The sequence below is a fragment of the Stegostoma tigrinum genome, unplaced genomic scaffold, assembly GCF_030684315.1.
Source record: "Stegostoma tigrinum isolate sSteTig4 unplaced genomic scaffold, sSteTig4.hap1 scaffold_57, whole genome shotgun sequence".
In the NCBI taxonomy this organism is placed as follows: domain Eukaryota; kingdom Metazoa; phylum Chordata; class Chondrichthyes; order Orectolobiformes; family Stegostomatidae; genus Stegostoma; species Stegostoma tigrinum.
Window position 1 is genome coordinate 2,276,090 of NW_026728505.1, and position 18,272 is coordinate 2,294,361.

Here is an 18,272-nt window from a genome sequence, read left to right on the forward strand (position 1 = left end):
ATTTATTTTGAATGGTTATGTTGTGAGATGCGCGCGTGTGTAAGAGAATATATATTTGTAAAGTGCAAACCATTTTGGGGATAAAAGGTATTTAAAAGATGCACAGGGGACCAGATCACCTCAGACATGAATACTGAAATACACTTGTGTTCCTAGTTTATCTGCTTATGTTCCATTACTCAGACCTGTCATTGTTTCAAGTGGGTCTCATTGGTTAACAGCCTAATCTGACACTCATTCATTGACCTTTTTATCTTCATGCAATCACATCTCACGTGCAGAACAGTGTTGGTTATGTATATTCACTTTTCAAATGGATCCAAAACAAAAATCCATTCAAAGTAGCAAAATATCAGGAATTTTTAACAGTATTTGAGTCTCTGTCAAATTCACATTTGCACGATGTATAAATTAACACCAGGAACAACAAGCACTTTAACATTTCTGGCATTCCTTTCTTCCACAGGCAATGTTCGAGCCTCCTTCCCAATGTGAATCAATGAGCTCTGGTGAGGAAGGGCGTTAGAGAGCTCACCGCCCTGATTTTTGAGAGGTCGTATGTATTTTATTTCCTTCTCCTCCTGTAAATCGCTTGGTGCTCGACATAGGATTCACTAATTAGACATTTACACATAACCACTTTAAAATTAAAATGGTTCAACATCGAGGCTATGCCAACAATACCAGCCACAGATAGAAGAGAAAATCATCTGAGTTCTTTGTCTAAGTTTGTTTCTAAAAATAGTGTTCAATAAATGTTTTCAATGTTCTTACATTTGTTTTAAATTAAAAAACTTAAATTGCAATCTTTTGTTTCATTCTTTTGAAGTAGAAGACAAATTCTGGGCTGAGGGAGTATACTTCATATCTAATTAGCGCTGCTTCACTAAATATAACCTCCTATCAGCAATTTGTGTTGAGAGCTCACCTCCACGAACCATGTATCAGGGGCAATTGACAGTCATAATCCTAGAGAGCAAGGCAGGTACCTTGGCACCACGCAGGAAATCTCTATTTGTGGGGTGGGGGGGGCAGCTGATGGAGAAACTGGTTGAACAAATAATGGCTCTGACAGGATTGGAAGAGTTTGTTTGCAATATGTGGGAAAGGTGCCTCCATTAAAAATGGCCTCTGATATCCGTCTACTCACTTGCATCACTGACCCCATGCCATTTGTAAAATGCAAGCTTTAGTGCAAAGGTCACATTGGCCTTGATGCACTTTCAAAGAATTTCTGTGCAAGACTGTTGAATAATGGTGTTTGCAGTGACTGTCACATCAGTGCTGTGGGGAAACTCGTGCTGGCACAAGCATTGGTGGGACAGATAAAAGAGTTAGCTCCAGGAATAGTGGGTGTACTGTTGTAGTTTTCCTCATCTTTGGATTCTGGGGAAGTATCTGGAAAACTGCCAATGTGACACCCCTATTCAAAAAGAGAGGGAGGCAAAAGGCAGGTAACTTTAGGCCAAACATTTAATGTTGAAAAGGTGTTGGGATCAATCATTAAGGAAATAATAACAGTGCATTTGGAAAGCAATAATCTAATTAAACAGAGTCATCATGACTCCATGAAAGAGAAATCATGTCTGACTGTTAGTTTTTTGAAGAATGCTGAACCAGAGCAGTTCGGGAGGAACCAGTACATGTGTTGTATTTGGACTTTGAGTATGTGTTCAACAAGGTGCCTCACAAAAGGTTCAGCCTTACGATAAAAACCATGGTGTTGGAGGTGGTAAGTTGACATGGACGGAGAATTGGCTAACAGCCAGGAAGCAGTGAGCAGGGATTAGAGGTTCTTTTCCAACTTGGTGACCAGTGGAGTTTCACAGGGATCAGTACTGGGACGGCAACTGTTTACAACAAATATAAATAACTTGGGTCAATAGAGTGTAAGCACCTGGGCCAAATTTGCAGAAAACATAAAAATAAGTAGAAAGGCGGGTTGTGAGAGAGATACAAACAGTTCACAATGAAATATTGCTATTTGAGTAGACGAAAAGCAAATGGATTATAATGTGGGAAAGTGCAAATTTGGTATATTTGGAAAGACGAATAAAGGAGTTGTTTTATTCAAATGAAAAAAAAAAGCAGAAATCTGCAACAAAGTTAATTGAGTTCCTTGTGCACAAAACACAGGAAGCTAGCACACAGATGCAGCAGGTAAACATGAAGACTAATCGAATATTGGCCCTTACTTTAAGGGGTTGGAATGTAAGACGAGGGAGGTGTGCTGGTGGGACACATTTGAACTATGTCAGCAGTTTTTCCTCCCTTATTTAAAGGATATCATTTTACTGGAGGCAGCACTAAGAACGGTCACTAGATGATCTCCAATGTGTTGGGATGACCTTATGAGCAAAGGCTAAACAGATTGGGACACGACTGTCTGGAATTTAAAAAAAAACGAGGATGTGATTTTGTTAGAACATAGAACATAGAACAGTACAGCACAGAACAGGCCCTTCAGCCCACAATGTTGTGCCGACCATTGATCCTCATGTATGCACCCTCAAATTTCTGTGACCATATGCATGTCCAGCAGTCTCTTAAAAGACCCCAATGACCTTGCTTCCACAACCGCTGCTGGCAACGCATTCCATGCTCTCACAACTCTCTGTGTAAAGAACCTGCCTCTGACATCCCCTCTCTACTTTCCTCTAACCAGCTTAAAACTATGACCCCTCGTTTTAGCCATTTCTGCCCTGGGAAATAGTCTCTGGCTATCACCTCTATCTATGCCTCTCATTATCTTATATACCTCAATTAGGTCCCCTCTCCTCCTCCTTTTCTCCAATGAAAAGAGACCGAGCTGAGTCAACCTCTCTTCATAAGATAAGCCCTCCAGTCCAGGCAGCATCCTGGTACACCTCCTCTGCACCCTCTCCAAAGCATCCACATCTTTCCTATAATAGGGCGACCAGAACTGGACGCAGTATTCCAAGTGCGGTCTAACCAAAGTTTTATAGAGCTGCAACAAGATCTCACGACTCTTAAACTCAATCCCCCTGTTAATGAAAGCCAAAACACCATATGCTTTCTTAACAACCCTGTCCACTTGGGTGCCCATTTTAAGGGATCTATGTTTCTGCACACCAAGATCTCTCTGTTCCTCCACACTGCCAAGAATCCTATCCTTAATACTGTACTCAGCTTTCAAATTCGACCTTCCAAAATGCATCACCTCGCATTTATCCAGGTTGAACTCCATCTGCCACCTCTCAGCCCATCTCTGCATCCTGTCAATATCCCGCTGCAGCCTACAACAGCCCTCTATACTGTCAACGACACCTCTGACCTTTGTGTCATCTGCAAACTTGCTGACCCAGTTGAATTGTACAGGATTCTTAAGAGGCTTGACAGGGTGAATGTTGAAAGGATATTCCCTTCATGGGAGACTTTATGACCAGAGGGCGTAGTCCCCAAATATAAGGTGCCATGTTAGAACTGAATCTGAGAAGTAGCTTTATTGTCACATATACTCAAATGCCAAGTACTGGGCCATTTTAGGTCCAGAAGTACCCAGGTTAAGATTCTTAAGTACAAAGTCTTGGTCAGGAAGACAATTAGAAAAATAAAGAAAGAAAAGTTCCAGGATTATAGATCAGAGGAATAAGTGAGAACAGTAAATTTTAAAAAATCACCATGATAGATCATAGGAATAAATTTTAAAATATAAATGTAAAGTTCAGAATGTCAGTCGTTTTAACCCAGTTCGCGCTGGCACCGAGCCTCCAGTTTGAGTTTTGACACCTGACCATGCCAGGCTTCACTTTGAGCCTCTCGAGGCCGGGAGACTGCTCTGGAATCACATCAAGGCCAGAAGACCACGCTGAGGGCATGTCAGCCGACAGATCAGCTTGCCAGACCCACACTGAGGCCTGACATTCAGGACATTACTGAGAAGAAAGAAGCAAAAAAAGGAGGGAAGAAACAGAAAAGAAATGGACAGAGTGGACAGGTCCTACTCCTCAGCCTAAGACTGAGGTGAGGAGGACTTTGGTCTCTGGTACTCATGGAGTCATTGAGCTGTACAGCACTGAAACAGACCGTTTGGTCCAATTGTCCATGCCAACCAAATATCCTGAACTGATCGAGTCCGATTTGTCAACATTTGGCCCATATCCCTCTAAACCTCCCTATTTATATACCCATCCAGATTCCTTTTAACTGTCATTGTACCCACTTCCACCACTTCCTCTGGCAGCTTGTTCGATATATGCAACACCCTCTGCGTGAAAACATTACCCCTTAGGTCTTTTTCAAATCTTTTTCCTCTAACCCTAAACTTATGTGCTGTAGTTTTCAACTGCCCTCCCCTGGGAAAAAAGACCTTGGCTATTCACCCTCCCCATGTCTATCATGATTTTTAAAAAATCTCTCCCCTCAGTCTTTGACATTCCATGGAAAATAGCCCGAGCCCGTCCTCATAGCTCAAACCCTCCAAACCTGGCAATATCCTTGTAATGAATCCTCGTAATGACAGGAATATGAATTGTGTCAAGTTTCACATCTTTCCTATAGCAGAGAGACCAGAATTGGATGCAGTATTCCAAAAGTAGGCTAACCAATGTTCTGTACAGCTACAACATGACCTTGCAACTCCTCTGCTCAATGCACTGAGCAATAAAGGCAAGCACACCAAAAACCCTCTTCACTATCCTATCTACCTGCAACTGCACTTTCAAAGAACAATGCACCTGCACCCCAATGTCTCTTTGTTCTGCAACACTCCCCAGAATCTTACTGTTAAGTTTATAAGCCCTGCTGTAATTTGACTTTCCAAAATGCAGACCCTCACCTTTCTCTAAATTAAACTCCATTTGCCACTCCTTGGCCCACTGGCCCAGCTGATCAATGTCCTGTTGTACTCTCAGATAACCTTCTTCGCTGTCCACTACACCTCCAATTTCGGTGCCGTCCACATTTCTACTATCCATACTTCCTCTGTTCACATCCAAACCATTTACATAAATGACAGAAAGCAGTGGAGCCAGCATTCATCCTTGTAGCACACCACTGGTCACAGGCCTTCAGTCCGAAAAGGAACCTTCTATCACCCTCTGTCTCCTACTTTTGAGCCAATTTTGTGCCCAACTGGCTAGCTGTCCCCGTTTTCCATGTAATCAAACATTGCTTAGCAGTCTACCCATGCAGTACCTTGTTGAATGCCTGACAAGTTCATATAAACAACATCCACTGCTCCACCTTCAACAATCTTCTTCATTACTTCTTTAAAAAATACTCAAACAAGTTCGTGAGAGACAATTCTGCATGCACAAAGCCATGTTCACCATCTGTAGTCGGTGGCTGCCTTTCCAAATACCTGTAAATCCTGTGCCTCAGGATCCCTTCCAACAACTTATCCACCACTGGAGTCAGGCTCACTAGTCTATAGTTCCCTGGCTTTTTCTTACCACCTTTCTGAAATAATGGCACCGCGTTAGACACCCCCCAGTCTGCTGGCACCTTGCACATGGTTTTTAATGATACAAATACCTCAGCAAAGGGCCCAGTAATTTACCCGAGCTTCCCACAAAGCTCTGGGTTACACCTGATCAGGTCCCAGGGACTTATCCACCTTTATGTATTTTAAAACCTCCAGCACCTCCTCTGTAATATGGACTGTTTTCAGGACATCACTATTTATTTCCCCAGGTTCCCAAGCTTCCATGTCTTTCTCCAGGGGAAATACTGATGTGAAATATTCATTTAGTATCTCACCCATCTCCTGCAGTTTCACACACGGACGGCCTTTTTGATCTTTAAAGGGCTCTACTCTCTCCCTCATTACTGTTTTGCCCTTATTATTGTTATAGAATCTCTTTGGATGCTCCTTAACTGTACTTGCCAAAGCTATTTCATGTCCCTTTTATGCACGCTTGATTTCGCTCCTAAATATACACTTATTGTCCTTATGCTCGTCCAGGGATTCACTCAATCCCAGCTGTAACAACACAGCATATGCTTCGTTTTTCTTAACCAGACCCTCACTTTCTCTATTTTCAGCATTCCCGGCACCTACCAGCCCTGCCCTTCACATTACCGTCAACAAACTGTCTCTGGACTCTCCTTATCTCTTTTTGAAAGGAGTCCTGATTCCCAATCTTTACCTGCAAATAATCTCTCCTAGTCAGATTTTGAAAGTAATAATGTGGAAGAAACTGTGGATGCTCTAAATTGGAAACAAAAGCTGAAATTGCTGGAAAAGTCTGACATAATCTGTGGAGAGAAATCAGTGTTTGCGTTTCAGGTCGATTGACACTCCCTCAGAGCTTAGGAAGGGTCACTCGACCTGAAACATAGAACATAGAAAAGTACAGCACAGTGCAGGCCCTTCGGCCCACAATGTTGTGCCGTGGAGTAATCCTAATCCAAAAACAAAATAACCTAACCTGCCTTCCCCTCAATTCACTGCTGTCCATGTGCATGTCCAGCAGTTGCTTAAATGTCACTAATGAGCATCTGATTTCTCTCAACAGATGCAGTAACACCTGCTGAGCTTTACCAGCAATTGCTGTTTTCGTAACTTTTGGAAGTTCCTGCCTAATACCATGAAAATTATTTTTTTTTTCAATTTAACTTTTTGATCAGTCTGTCCTTTTCCATAACTATTTTAAAACTGGTAGAATTACGATCACTTGCCCCAAAGTACTCCCTTTCTGTCACCTCAATCGTTTGCCTGCCTTATTCCTAACAGGTCAAGTTTTGCTCCTTCTCTTGTACGTACATCCACAGACTGAATAAGAAAGTTTTCTTTCACACACTGAAAAAATTCCTTCCCATCCCACCTCTTAACACTATGCCAGGCCCAGTCTATGTTTGGAAAGTTAAAATCCCCAACCATTACAACCTTGTTATTCTCACAGACATCTGAGATCTCCTTACTTTTTCATCTCAATTTCCCATTGACTACTGGGGGTGCCTTTTGTACAATCCCAACAAGACGGTCATCCCTTTCTTATTTCATAGTTCAACGCAAATAATTTCCTTGGGCAAACTCCCAGGAATCCTCCCTAAGTACTCGCTAAGTACAGCCATAATGTTATCCCAAACAAAAATCACCACTCCCCCTCCTCTCTTTCCTCCCCTTAAGTCCCTCATATCATCCACAAACAAAGCTGTTTAATCCTGGTGTCAAATTTAAGTCCTTTAAGAAATTTCCAATAAGTGTTGATATTTAACCCCAATCCCGAGCTCTAATTTTGAGTAATAACCTATTTAATTATATTTTTCAAAATCTTACTGATGTTTTCTGAAGGCCCAAACACATTATTTGCATGAGGGAAGCAGCAGGGACCTGTGGGGCAATATTTTCACACAGAGGGTGGATCGCATGTGGAATGAACTGCCAGAGGAAGCGGCACATACATGTACAGTTGAATTCTGCTTATTACAAAGTTCAAAAGACATTTGGACAATTACCTAAAAGAGGAAAACTTTACAGGGATATAAAAGCAACTGGGATTAGTACAGTTTGGGAAACTTGGTCGGCACAGACAAGTTGGACAGAAGGGTCTATTTCTGTGCTGTATGACTCTGAGACTCTAATAAATGCTCATGTTTATATTACTACCCTTCATTATTGGAACTAATGGATATTCCTGCAATCCTTAAGTGGAAATATGAAATGCAAACTTGCTTTCAGTAATGTATGTTTCCCATGGCCTGATATAGATGTTTGCAAAAATCTGAGCTCAGACATCCCCACTGAAAGATTTAACTTGGCTGCAGTGACAAATCTGATGTGTCCTGTTCTGCAGGGAAACCAGCTAATTGCTTAAGTTGTGAAGGTGACCCATGGCAGCTGATATGGGGGATTTTCTCAATAATTCCAACATGGGTGTATTTGTATAATCTCCGCTGCATCACGTTTGGCAGTCATCAGCACAGTTTCAGAACACAAATGGCAGGTACATGAAGGCAAATTATGGTATTTATCAAATCAGATGATCGCAATATGTTTGATAAAGCTACCCACCCAGTTCCTGTTCATTACTGAATTCCCCAGCAAGGCTCCCTGTCCATACAACCTTAATATTTTCTGCAAAGTAGAAATTATTCTTCAAGGTTAGCAGTTGAATTCTGCTCTTTATAACTTCTGCACAATCAGCTCTGTTTAGAGCATTAGCTACCCCGTGGTGATGAAGCTTTGGTCACAAGGTCTTTATCAAAATGATGTTTGATGCTCATTGCTTACATCTTGTTCCCTTTTCTTAAAACAAAAGCTGCATGTTCATTTTTGCAGTGACTGAGCTCTGAGGTGGGTCAGCTGTTTTATTGGAAAATGCATCTGGGACCAAAGCAGGGTGAAGGATTGCATCCTGAAATGTTAGCTTTGTCTCTTCACAGATGTTGCTTGAATATTTCCAGCACTTTCTGTTTTCCCCAACTTCCCCACATTCTGATGTCCTGCATCTGTAGTATTTCGCTTAATTACATTTAGGTTGAGTTGGCCTGTGAAAGGCCTGAGTAATTTTTTTTTGCATATTACAAAAAAAAACTGTCCCAGCAATGTCAAACGGCTTGGAAAACATCAGCCTTTCAACCGCCGACCCTTAACTATTGAAACAGCCATTCCTCATCCCTGTTAAATTTCTGCTGGAATATGCGATTTGCAGCAAGCAGAATATTCAGTTCTTCATACGGGGTTGGTTTGGCCTCTATAGTGATTAGGTGTAGTGAATGAATGGAGAACTGAAAACCAAAAAATAATTTGGAAGAGGATCGCATTGTAGCAGCACATATTGTCCATTTCTGCAGAGGCAGCTGAAACAGTTGGAACAGCAAACAACATATTTTCTGAGAAAAGCTTGAAACATAAGTAAGATTCACTGCAGCTAAGGCAGGTTGCACATGGTTTGTATCTGTCCTGTCCACAGTTCGTTGCCATTGAAATACACTGCATGGAAAAAAAAACTAATAGTCCAGTATAATAAAGTGTGAAACTGGATGAACACAGAAGGCCAAGCAGCATCTCAGGAGCACGAAAGCTGATGTTTCGAGCCTTGACCCTTCATCAGAGAGCATCTTCATCTCTGATGAAGGGTCTAGGCCCGAAACGTCAGCTTTTGTGCTCCTGAGATGCTGCTTGGCCTGCTGTGTTCATCCAGCTTCACACTTTGTTATCTTGGATTCTCCAGTTCCCATTATCTCTGCAGCATGTTCTAAACAGTTTAGTTTCCTGGATGACCTCCTGACATTTACACCTCCTTGAGATTTCCCAAACTGATCATGTGGGAATTGTGGTAATGTTGGCTAGACTGAGAACTGGAAATTCATCTTTTCAGATGTTACCTAGAAATGGTGACGAAACGTCTGAAAACTAACCTTCCAGCTCAGCGAGCAAACTCACATCCAGAACCTCAACCTGAGCTACAAATCTTCTCAAAACTCACTGGCAACTATGGGCGCAATACGCTAAAACTGGCCCGAAGATGGGAAACCAGTGCCATCCGACAGAGTGCCACCCGCGAACAGCTGTACTTCCTGCATGAATGCCTAAGGAAACAGGTACTACCTAAATGTCTCAAATACAAACCTCCCCTTAACACCACATGAGACAGAAGAATAGCAGAGCAAAACGGCCGCAGAATGCTTAGAGAAATGATCAATGATGCCCACAACAGACTCCGTAAATACAAACGGGAAATTTCGCGCCAAAAAACTTTACTCACTAACGCGACAGACCATGAATGGACAGGCACAGTACCACAACCCAGGGGAGTGGACGACGGTCCGGAAAGCGAGGAGGAAGGTGCATCGGCGGGCCCAGGAACCGCAACCATCAGGCGGGAAGAGGCAGCTACAGGGGGGCTATAAGAGCTCCTCTGACAAGGGGGATTCGGAGAGGGCCCGCCCGAAGCAGAAGTTAAAGATCTCAAGGGAGAAGGAAAGCAGCACCACACTTCCAGGTGACGGGAGGCGTCCTGAGGCTCCCTCCGGCACCCAGCCACGCGCCGTTGGGGCGCTGGAGGGCCCCCCGGAACTTCCAGGCGGGAAGGAGGAAACAGCACATCCCCAGCCTGACCCGGAGCTGGACTCTCCTGCCTCCGTACCCCCGACGGGGGGATGCCACCCGGAAGGCAGCACGGACGGTTTCCTCAGCCTGGAGAGTGTCCAGCAGTTAGCCCGGGCAATGGGCATGAAGGGACAGATGGAGGGGCTGGACCTTGGACTTGGGGAGGGTATTGCGGTCACTGCCCACAATGGGGGTACGAGTTGCGAGCATTAATGTGCGCAGTGTCAAGACCAGCGCAGGATGTGTATCCACGTTGGCCTACCTGACCACCGTCAAGGCAGACCTCCTGTTTCAGCAGGAGTGCGGGATACCGCACCTCGGCAGGTACGGGAAATGGTCCGGCGCCTGGAACTGTGGGCCTTCGATCTGGTTGGGGGGTAACGAATGTCGGTCCTCGGGCCTGGCTATTCTGCTGCAGGGGCGCGACTTCACCATCTCTCAAGTTCAGGAGGTGGTGGGGTGGCGCCTCCTAGTGGCTGACATCACCTACAGGAACGCTCCCCTGAGGCTGATCAACGTGTACGCCCCAGTGGTACGGAGTGAGCGGTTGGCCGTCCTGCAGTGTCTTCCACCCCTGCTGGCTACGTCCAGGCTGGTCATCCTAGGCGGAGACTTCAACTGCATCATCGATGCAGATGGAAGATCCAGCGCGGGGACAGCGGGTGGGGGGTGTCAACTGGATGTCACGTCCAGATTCCTGATGGGCACGGTGAAGGACGCCAAGCTGCTCGACATTTTCAGCACAACTGCAGAAGCAGCGCAGCGGAGGTACACCTGGTCGCGGCCAGACAGGTCTATTCGCTCAAGAATAGACTTCCTGTTTGTGTCACAGGCATTCTCAGTCAGGTCCACCAGTCAGGTCGAGCCGGTGTTCTTCTCTGACCACTGCCTCCTGCTGGTGGACTGTCACTTACAGGATGACCAGCCGGCTGGCAAGGGGACGTGGAAGCTCAACACGACTCTGTTGACCCCAGAGAACGTCGAGGACCTTAAAAGGGAGTACGCCGGTTGGAGAACCGTGAAACCCCTCTTTGAGTTTCCGGGCGACTGGTGGGAGATGGTGAAGGAGAACATCAAGAGGTTCTTTGTCTTCAAGGGTGTTCGGAAGGCGAGAGAGAGGTGGGGAAAGCTGTCGCGACTCCAGAAAAGGGTGAAGAACCTGCTCCTTCTGCAGTTGATGGGGGCGATGTCACTGAGGAACTCCGCAAGGTGAGGGGCCAGCAAGCCTCGCTCTTCGCTGCGGAGGCTTCCAGGATAATCTTCCGGTCCAGGGTCCGCTCCGTGGAGCAGGACGAGACATGCTCGCGTTTCTTCTTTCAGAAGGTGCACAAAGAGAGCTCTGTGCTTAGCCAGCTGAAGGAGGACGACAGCTCGGTGACGTCGTCTCGGCCCGACATTTTGAGGATCAGCAGATCCTTCTATGCCGGACTGTACAACACGAAGCCCACGGACAGCATGGCCTCCGTCATCTATCACGGAGGTCTTAGACGACGGCACGAGGGAGTGGCTGGACCGGCCGATATCCCTGGACGAGCTGACCAGAGCCTTCAAGTCCTTGGAGAGGAATAGGACTCCCGGGAGTGACGGCTTACCGGTCGAGCTGTATTCTGCTCTGTGGGACCTGGTCGGCCAGGACCTGCTAGTGGTGTACGATAGTGCGCTTCGGGCAGGGGAAATGTGCAAGTCCATGAGGAAGGGCATTATCACCCTCATTTACAAGAGGAAGGGGGAGAGGGAAGAAATTAAGAATTGGCGTCCCATTTCACTATTAAACGGGGACGACAAAATCCTGGCCAAGGTCAGAGCCAACCGGGGCAGGTCTGTCCTGGAGTCAGTTATTCACCCTGACAAAACCTGTGCTGTGCCGGGCAGGAAGATCATTGGGAGCCTCACGCTCATCAGGGATACGATCGCCTACGTGCAGGACAGGCGGGTGGACACCTGCCTCGTCAGCCTGGACCAGGAGAAAGCCTTTGACAGGGTCTCTCATGCTTACATGAGGGACGTCCTCTCCAAATTGGGGTTTGGGGAGGGCATCTGCTATTGGATCCGGCTGCTCGACACCAACATCGTTAGTGCAGTCTCGAACAACGGGTGGGAATCGGACAGTTTTCCTGTCAGATCTGGAGTCAGGCAGGGCTGCCCGCTCTCTCCTGCCTTGTTCGTGTGCTGTGTGGAGCCCTTCGCCGCATCCATCAGGAAGGACGTGAGCCTGAAGGGCGTGACTATCCCAGGCAGGGGAGGCCTTCAGGTCAAGACCTCCCTATACATGGACGATGTCGCCGTCTTCTGCACTGATCGTCGGTCAGTGAGTAGACTATTGGACATCTGCGGCCAGTTTGAACTGGCCTCGGGTGCCACAGTCAATAGGGGTAAGAGCGAGGCCATGTTCTTCGGGAACTGGGACGACCGCTCCTTCATCCCCTTCACTGTCAGGACGGACTATCTGAAGGTGCTGGGTGTTTGGTTTGGTGGAGCTGGGGCGTGCACTAAGACTTGGGAGGAGCGTATCACCAAATTGAAGCAGAAGCTGGGCAGGTGGACGCTCCGGTCCCTCTCCATCGCGGGTAAGAACCTGGTTGTCAGGTGCGAGGGGCTTTCGGTACTGTTGTATGTGGCGCAGGCCTTGCCTATTCCCTGGACCTGCGCCGCTGCGGTCACCCGGGCCATCTTCCACTTCATTTGGGGGTCGAGGATGGACCGGGTCCGCAGGGACACCATGTACAAAGACCTGGATAATGGGGGAAAGGGCGTACCGAACGCCACCCTCGCCCTCACGGCTACCTTTGTGTGCGGCTGCATCAAGCTGTGCGGAGACCCTCAGTACGCAAACACCAAGTGTCACTGCTTACTGAGGTTCTATCTGTCCCCGGTGTTGCGAAGGATGGGCCTGGCCTCATTGCCACGGAACGCTCCAAGTAGTTGGACTGTCCCGTACCACCTGTCCTTCATGGAGAAATTTTTGAAAAGAAACACTTTTGGCCACAAGGCCGTCAGGCAGTGGTCAGCACGTAGTATCCTCGAGACCCTTCGGGAAAAGGAGAGGGTGGATCCCGTCGTGTGGTTCCCCACGCAGACTGCCAAAGTCGTTTGGCAGAATGCCTCATCACCAGAACTTTCAAACAAGCACAAGGACATTGCTTGGCTGGCAGTGAGAGGGGCTCTGCCAGTGAGATCCTTTATGCATGCCCGGAATCTCTGCGCCACCACACGCAGCCCTCGAGGCGGCTGCGGGCGGGACAAGACTGTCGATCACCTCCTTCTGGAGTGTGCCTATGTGCAGGAGGTCTGGAGGGGGATGCAGTGGTATTTGTCGAGGTTCGTCCTGAGCAGCTCCGTGATGCAGGACTCCGTGCTCTCCAGGCTGTTTCCTGAGACGCACACTGAGACCAACATCAGCTGCGCCTGGAGGACCATCAATGCGGTGAAAGATGCTCTTTGGTCTGCCCGCAACTTGCTGGTCTGCCAGCTGAAAGAACTGACCCCAACCGAATGGTGCAGACTGGCGCACTCCAAGGTCCAGGACTACATGCTGAGGGACGCGCTAAAGCTTGTGGCAGCCGCCGCCAAGGCACGGTGGGGAAAGACCACCGTATGAAACCCCTCATCCAGAATAGAAAAAAAGGCCCTATCTGGTTACTGGGCCCAGCTGGCGCCTTCCCCAACTGGTCAGGGGGCCAAAGGGGACTGCGTGGGGAGACGACTGCCGGGGTATTTTCTTTGCTTTGTTTTTTACTTCTTTGTTTTTTTTTTCCTTTAGTTGGTGTACGTACCCCCTGGGTAAGGCGGAGCGGCTTGCATGACTGGGTAGGTGTGTAAATATGTTTTTTTTTGTACATCTTATGAATAAAGTATATTTTTTCAAATGAAAAAAATGGTGACAAAACGTCTGAAAACTAACCTTCCAGCTCAGCGAGCAAACTCACATCCAGAGCAGATCAGGTCTGAGCTGTGCAGTCCTACTGAGGGGAGCTGTGAATGGACGTGGGCAATTACAGCCATAACGCAAAGAGACATCTCCATAAATATTCCCAGGCTCAACGCTGAGGGAACACAGGACATCATCCCACTGACAAGGCAGAACTGTTTGCTTCTGTCCTCAACAAGGAGTGTCGAGTTGATGTGGTTTGATTTATTACTGTCACATGTACCGAGATACAGTGAAAAGTTATGTTTTGCATGCAGTGCAGCCATATCACACAGGCGTACCTTTTGTATCTTCTTATTGTGGCCTCTTCCTGAAAACCTCAATGTCATTGATGTTGATCTTGAACTAATTTGACTCACTCCATGGAATATCGGGAAACAGCTGAAGGAACTGGATATGACAAAAGCTGTAGGCGCTGACAACCCTCCAGCAATAACACTGAAGGGTCATGTTCCAGAACTGGCCTGGACACGAGCCAATCTGTGCCAGTATATCTACAGCATTGGCATCTACCCAGAAATGTGGGCAATTGCCCAGCAACGTTCTGAGCGCAAAAGCAAGAAAAAAAACCCAGTCGAGTGAATTTACATCCAGTCAGTTGTCTCCCAATGTTCAATGAAGTGATGGAAGGGAAGTGGACAGGACTCTCATGCATCACATTCTCAACAATTAGCTTCTCACTGACACTCTATATCTTCTAATGCTCGCTGTCTTTGTTCATAGTCTCAATTTGCTTGCCGTTTTAGATTTATCACCTTCCTTCCGGCAGGGAGGTGGCGTTCAAACACAATCACATCAAACATGAGCTTTCCGAATGGTGGGCCAGAGCCAAGGGACGAGACAGAGAGGGAGACAGAGAGAGAAAGAGAGAGAAATGTGGAGAGAAAGGGGGGTGGAAGAAAGGGGAGAGATGGTGAGAGAGTGGATGAGGGGGGAGATGGAGAGAAATGGAGAGGGTGAGAAAGGGACAGAGAGAAGGAGAGAGAGAGGATGTGCGAGCTCAGAGATAGAGAGAGGGAGAGAAAAAGCCCCCGTCTCACCACTGACTGGTCCCTTTTGGTTAAAGTGACACAATGCCGACATCTGCTGGCCTCCACACGCCACTACACAGGGGATGGTGATGGGTGAAAAGCATCAGAGGTTCAGTCAGGGAGAAAGAGAGAGGAGCTAGCTCACAGCAACAGCAACACACATGCAGAGTGTGCTGGTGTAGAGAGGATTGCAACTGTACTGAGACTGGTCTGAATAAATATGCTAATGTTCAGAAATGTTTGTGTTCCCTCTGCAAATGAGGAAATGGTTTGCCTTTGAGCATTGTCCTGACATTATACACAGTTAATAGAGTATTCCCTTTGCAATTGTATTCAGGTACCTTCGAGTAAACTGTTTTGTGAGGAGGCATGGTGAATCTTATTGCACTTTCTGCAATTTGTCATGATTTGGAATCTACTCTCTCAGATCCTAAGCGGGAAAAAATTCAAATGTGAAGGGAGTGAGATAAGCAGTGGGTTTATTCATGCCTCATTCTGTTCATATCTCAGGGACAACATCTACCGGACAAAACTGCTTTGTGTCTCCAAAGACATTGGTTGAAGAACAAAACAACTGCAACCAGAGAGGTTCAGAGACTGTGATGCCTTGTGAAGCAAAAAAGAAAATCGGTGGCTTGTGTAGTGTCGTGGGGAGGCAAGAGGGAGCGAGAGAATGAGTCCTTGATTCATAACTTTTTTATTCATTCATGATTCATTTGTTCTAATTTCCCCCCAGGGAGTCCCACTGCAGCCAGAGATAGAAATACAGATGCAAACACACAGAGACAAACATTAACAGGACAGGTGTTTCACTTTAAACAAAAGAGGGAGAGACAGAATGCAAGAGGAATGGGGGCAAAACACATTTCAATGGATTCACCCCCAAGACAAGAGACAGCCCATTGCACAGAGACACAAACAAAGGGAGAGACAGATACTAATGCACACACTCAGAAACACTAAACAACAACTCATATTCCGCTTGGGAACCCTGCAGCCCAATGGTATCAATGTGGGTTTCACCAGCTTCAATATCTCCCTTCCCCCACTGCATCCGAAAACCAGCCCAGCTCCCCCCCAGCTGCCTAACCTGTTCTTCCTCTCACCAATCCCCTCCTCCCACCTCAAGCCGCACCTCCATTTCCTACCTGCTAACCTCATCCCATCCCCTTGACCTGTCCGTCCTCCCCGGACTGACCAATCCCCTCCCCACCCATACTGTCCTCTCCTCCTATCTTCTCCTCTGTCCGTCTTCAGTCTGTCTCCCCCCCTTCCTATTTATTTCACAATCCTCTCCCTATCTCCCCTTTTCTGATGAAGGGTCTAGGCCTGAAACATCAGCTTTTGTGCTCCTAGGATGCTGCTTGGCCTGCTGTGTTCATCCAGCTCCAGTCTTTGTTATCTCAGATTCTCCAGCATCTCCAGTTCCCATTATATCTCTCACACTCACACACACAGTTACAGAGACACTCAGGCATATTTATACACTGACACAAACATACACAGACCTAGAAACACACAGCCACATTTATACACACAGAAAAACAAACAAAAACATTGATAGACACAGAGGCACACACTGAGGCACAGACATACAATCCGATACTGACATCCACACAGACACACTAACACACAAATACACAGAAACATACACACATACAGCCAAACACAGCCACATATATACCAACACACAGAAACACACACAGGGAGACAGAAACAAAGCATACACGTACAGATTCTATATACAGTAACTGACACTGCGCTGAGATTAACCACCGTTAACATAGTTTTTGTTAATCAAATAATGCCCAGTTTTTCATGATGAAATGTCAGTCAGAAAGTGGGAAAGTGCCTTGATGTCCCTTACTTTATTGTCAGGGCAAAAGTGAATGTAAACTCACTGACTTTACAAGATAACACGACGTGAAGCTGGATGAACACAGCAGGCCAAGCAGCATCTTTGGAGCAGGAAAGCTGACTTTTCGGGCCTCAACCCTTTATCAGAAATGGGGGAGGGGAACGGGGTTCTGAAATAAATAGGGAGACAGGGGGAGGTGGATCAAAGATGGATAGAGGAGAAGATAGGTGGAGAGGAGACAGACAAGTTAAAGAGGTGGAGATGGAGCCAATAAAGGTGAGTGTAGGTGGGGAGGCAGGGAGGAGATAGGTCAGTCCAGGAAGGACGGACAGGTCAAGGGGGTGGGATGAGGTTAGTAGGTAGGGAATGGGGGTACGGCTTGAGAGGGGAAGAGGGGATAGGTGAGAGGAAGGACAGGTTAGGGAGGCAGGGATGAGCTGGGCTGGTTTTGGGATGCGGTAGGGGGAGGGGAGATTTTGAAGCTTGTGAAATCCACATTGATACCATTGGGCTGCAGAGTTTCCAAGCGGAATATGAGTTGCTGTTCCTGTAACCTTCGTGTGGTATCGTTGTGGCACTGCAGGAGGCCCAGGGTGGACATGATGTCTGAGGAATGGAAGGGGGAGTTGAAATAGTTCGCGACTGGAAGGCCTGCTGGTTTTATGGTGAGGTTGGGGTTGGAGCGGAGGGCTGCAAGTTCTGCAGGGCAGAGGTTGTAGTGGGTGAGAGGGTGGAGAGGTTGAGGCGATTGATGTCTCAACACCTCCCTCACCTTCCTGGACCTCTCTGTCTCCATCTTGGGCAGCCACTAGAATCTGATATCTATTTCAAGCCCACCGACTCCCACAGCTACCTAGTATACACCTCCTACCACCCACCTTCCTGCAAAAATGCCATCCCATAATCGCAATGCCTCCACTGCATCTGCTCCCAGGATGAGGCATTCCACTCCGATACATCTCAGATGTCGTCGTTTTTCAAGTGCCGCAAGTCACCCCCTGCAGTGGTGGAGAACGCCCTCGACCATGTGTCACGCATTTCCTACAAATCATCCCTCACGCCCCGTCCCTGCAATAACAACTATTGTGATGAGAAAAGGGTGGGCATTGGTTCACAGATCATTGCCAGGGGAAGAGATTGGGATGTTTTGCACCCTGTAGCTTGTGGAAAAGAGTGAACATGAGTTCACACAACGACATAAGTCATTGCATGAAGGAAGTGTGAATGCTTTCACAGGCCGTTACTAAGGGAACAGTGTCGGGATGGTTTTGTAGACTATAGCAAGAAGAATATTGTGGGTTCCAGTTCGCAGCATGTTGGTAGGGGAGCTGAGGAAGGATGCGTTCACAGGCTGTTGCTTGCTGAACAGTGGAGATGTGCTGATAGGCCGTTACTAAGTTAACAGAGTGGGGGCACGTTCACAGGGTTTGGCTGTTA

General features: G+C 47.0%; 1 protein-coding gene across 1 annotated transcript in view; it reads left to right on the forward strand.

Moving 5' to 3' along the window:
• Positions 1-752, forward strand: part of LOC132208893 (ral guanine nucleotide dissociation stimulator-like 1) — a 31,665-nt gene extending 30,913 nt beyond the window's left edge. The window contains exon 15 of the mRNA XM_059644200.1: positions 467-752. The gene's annotated coding sequence lies outside the window, so the exon portion shown is untranslated. The remainder of the gene's footprint in view (positions 1-466) is intronic.
• Positions 753-18,272: the final 17,520 nt, after the last annotated feature.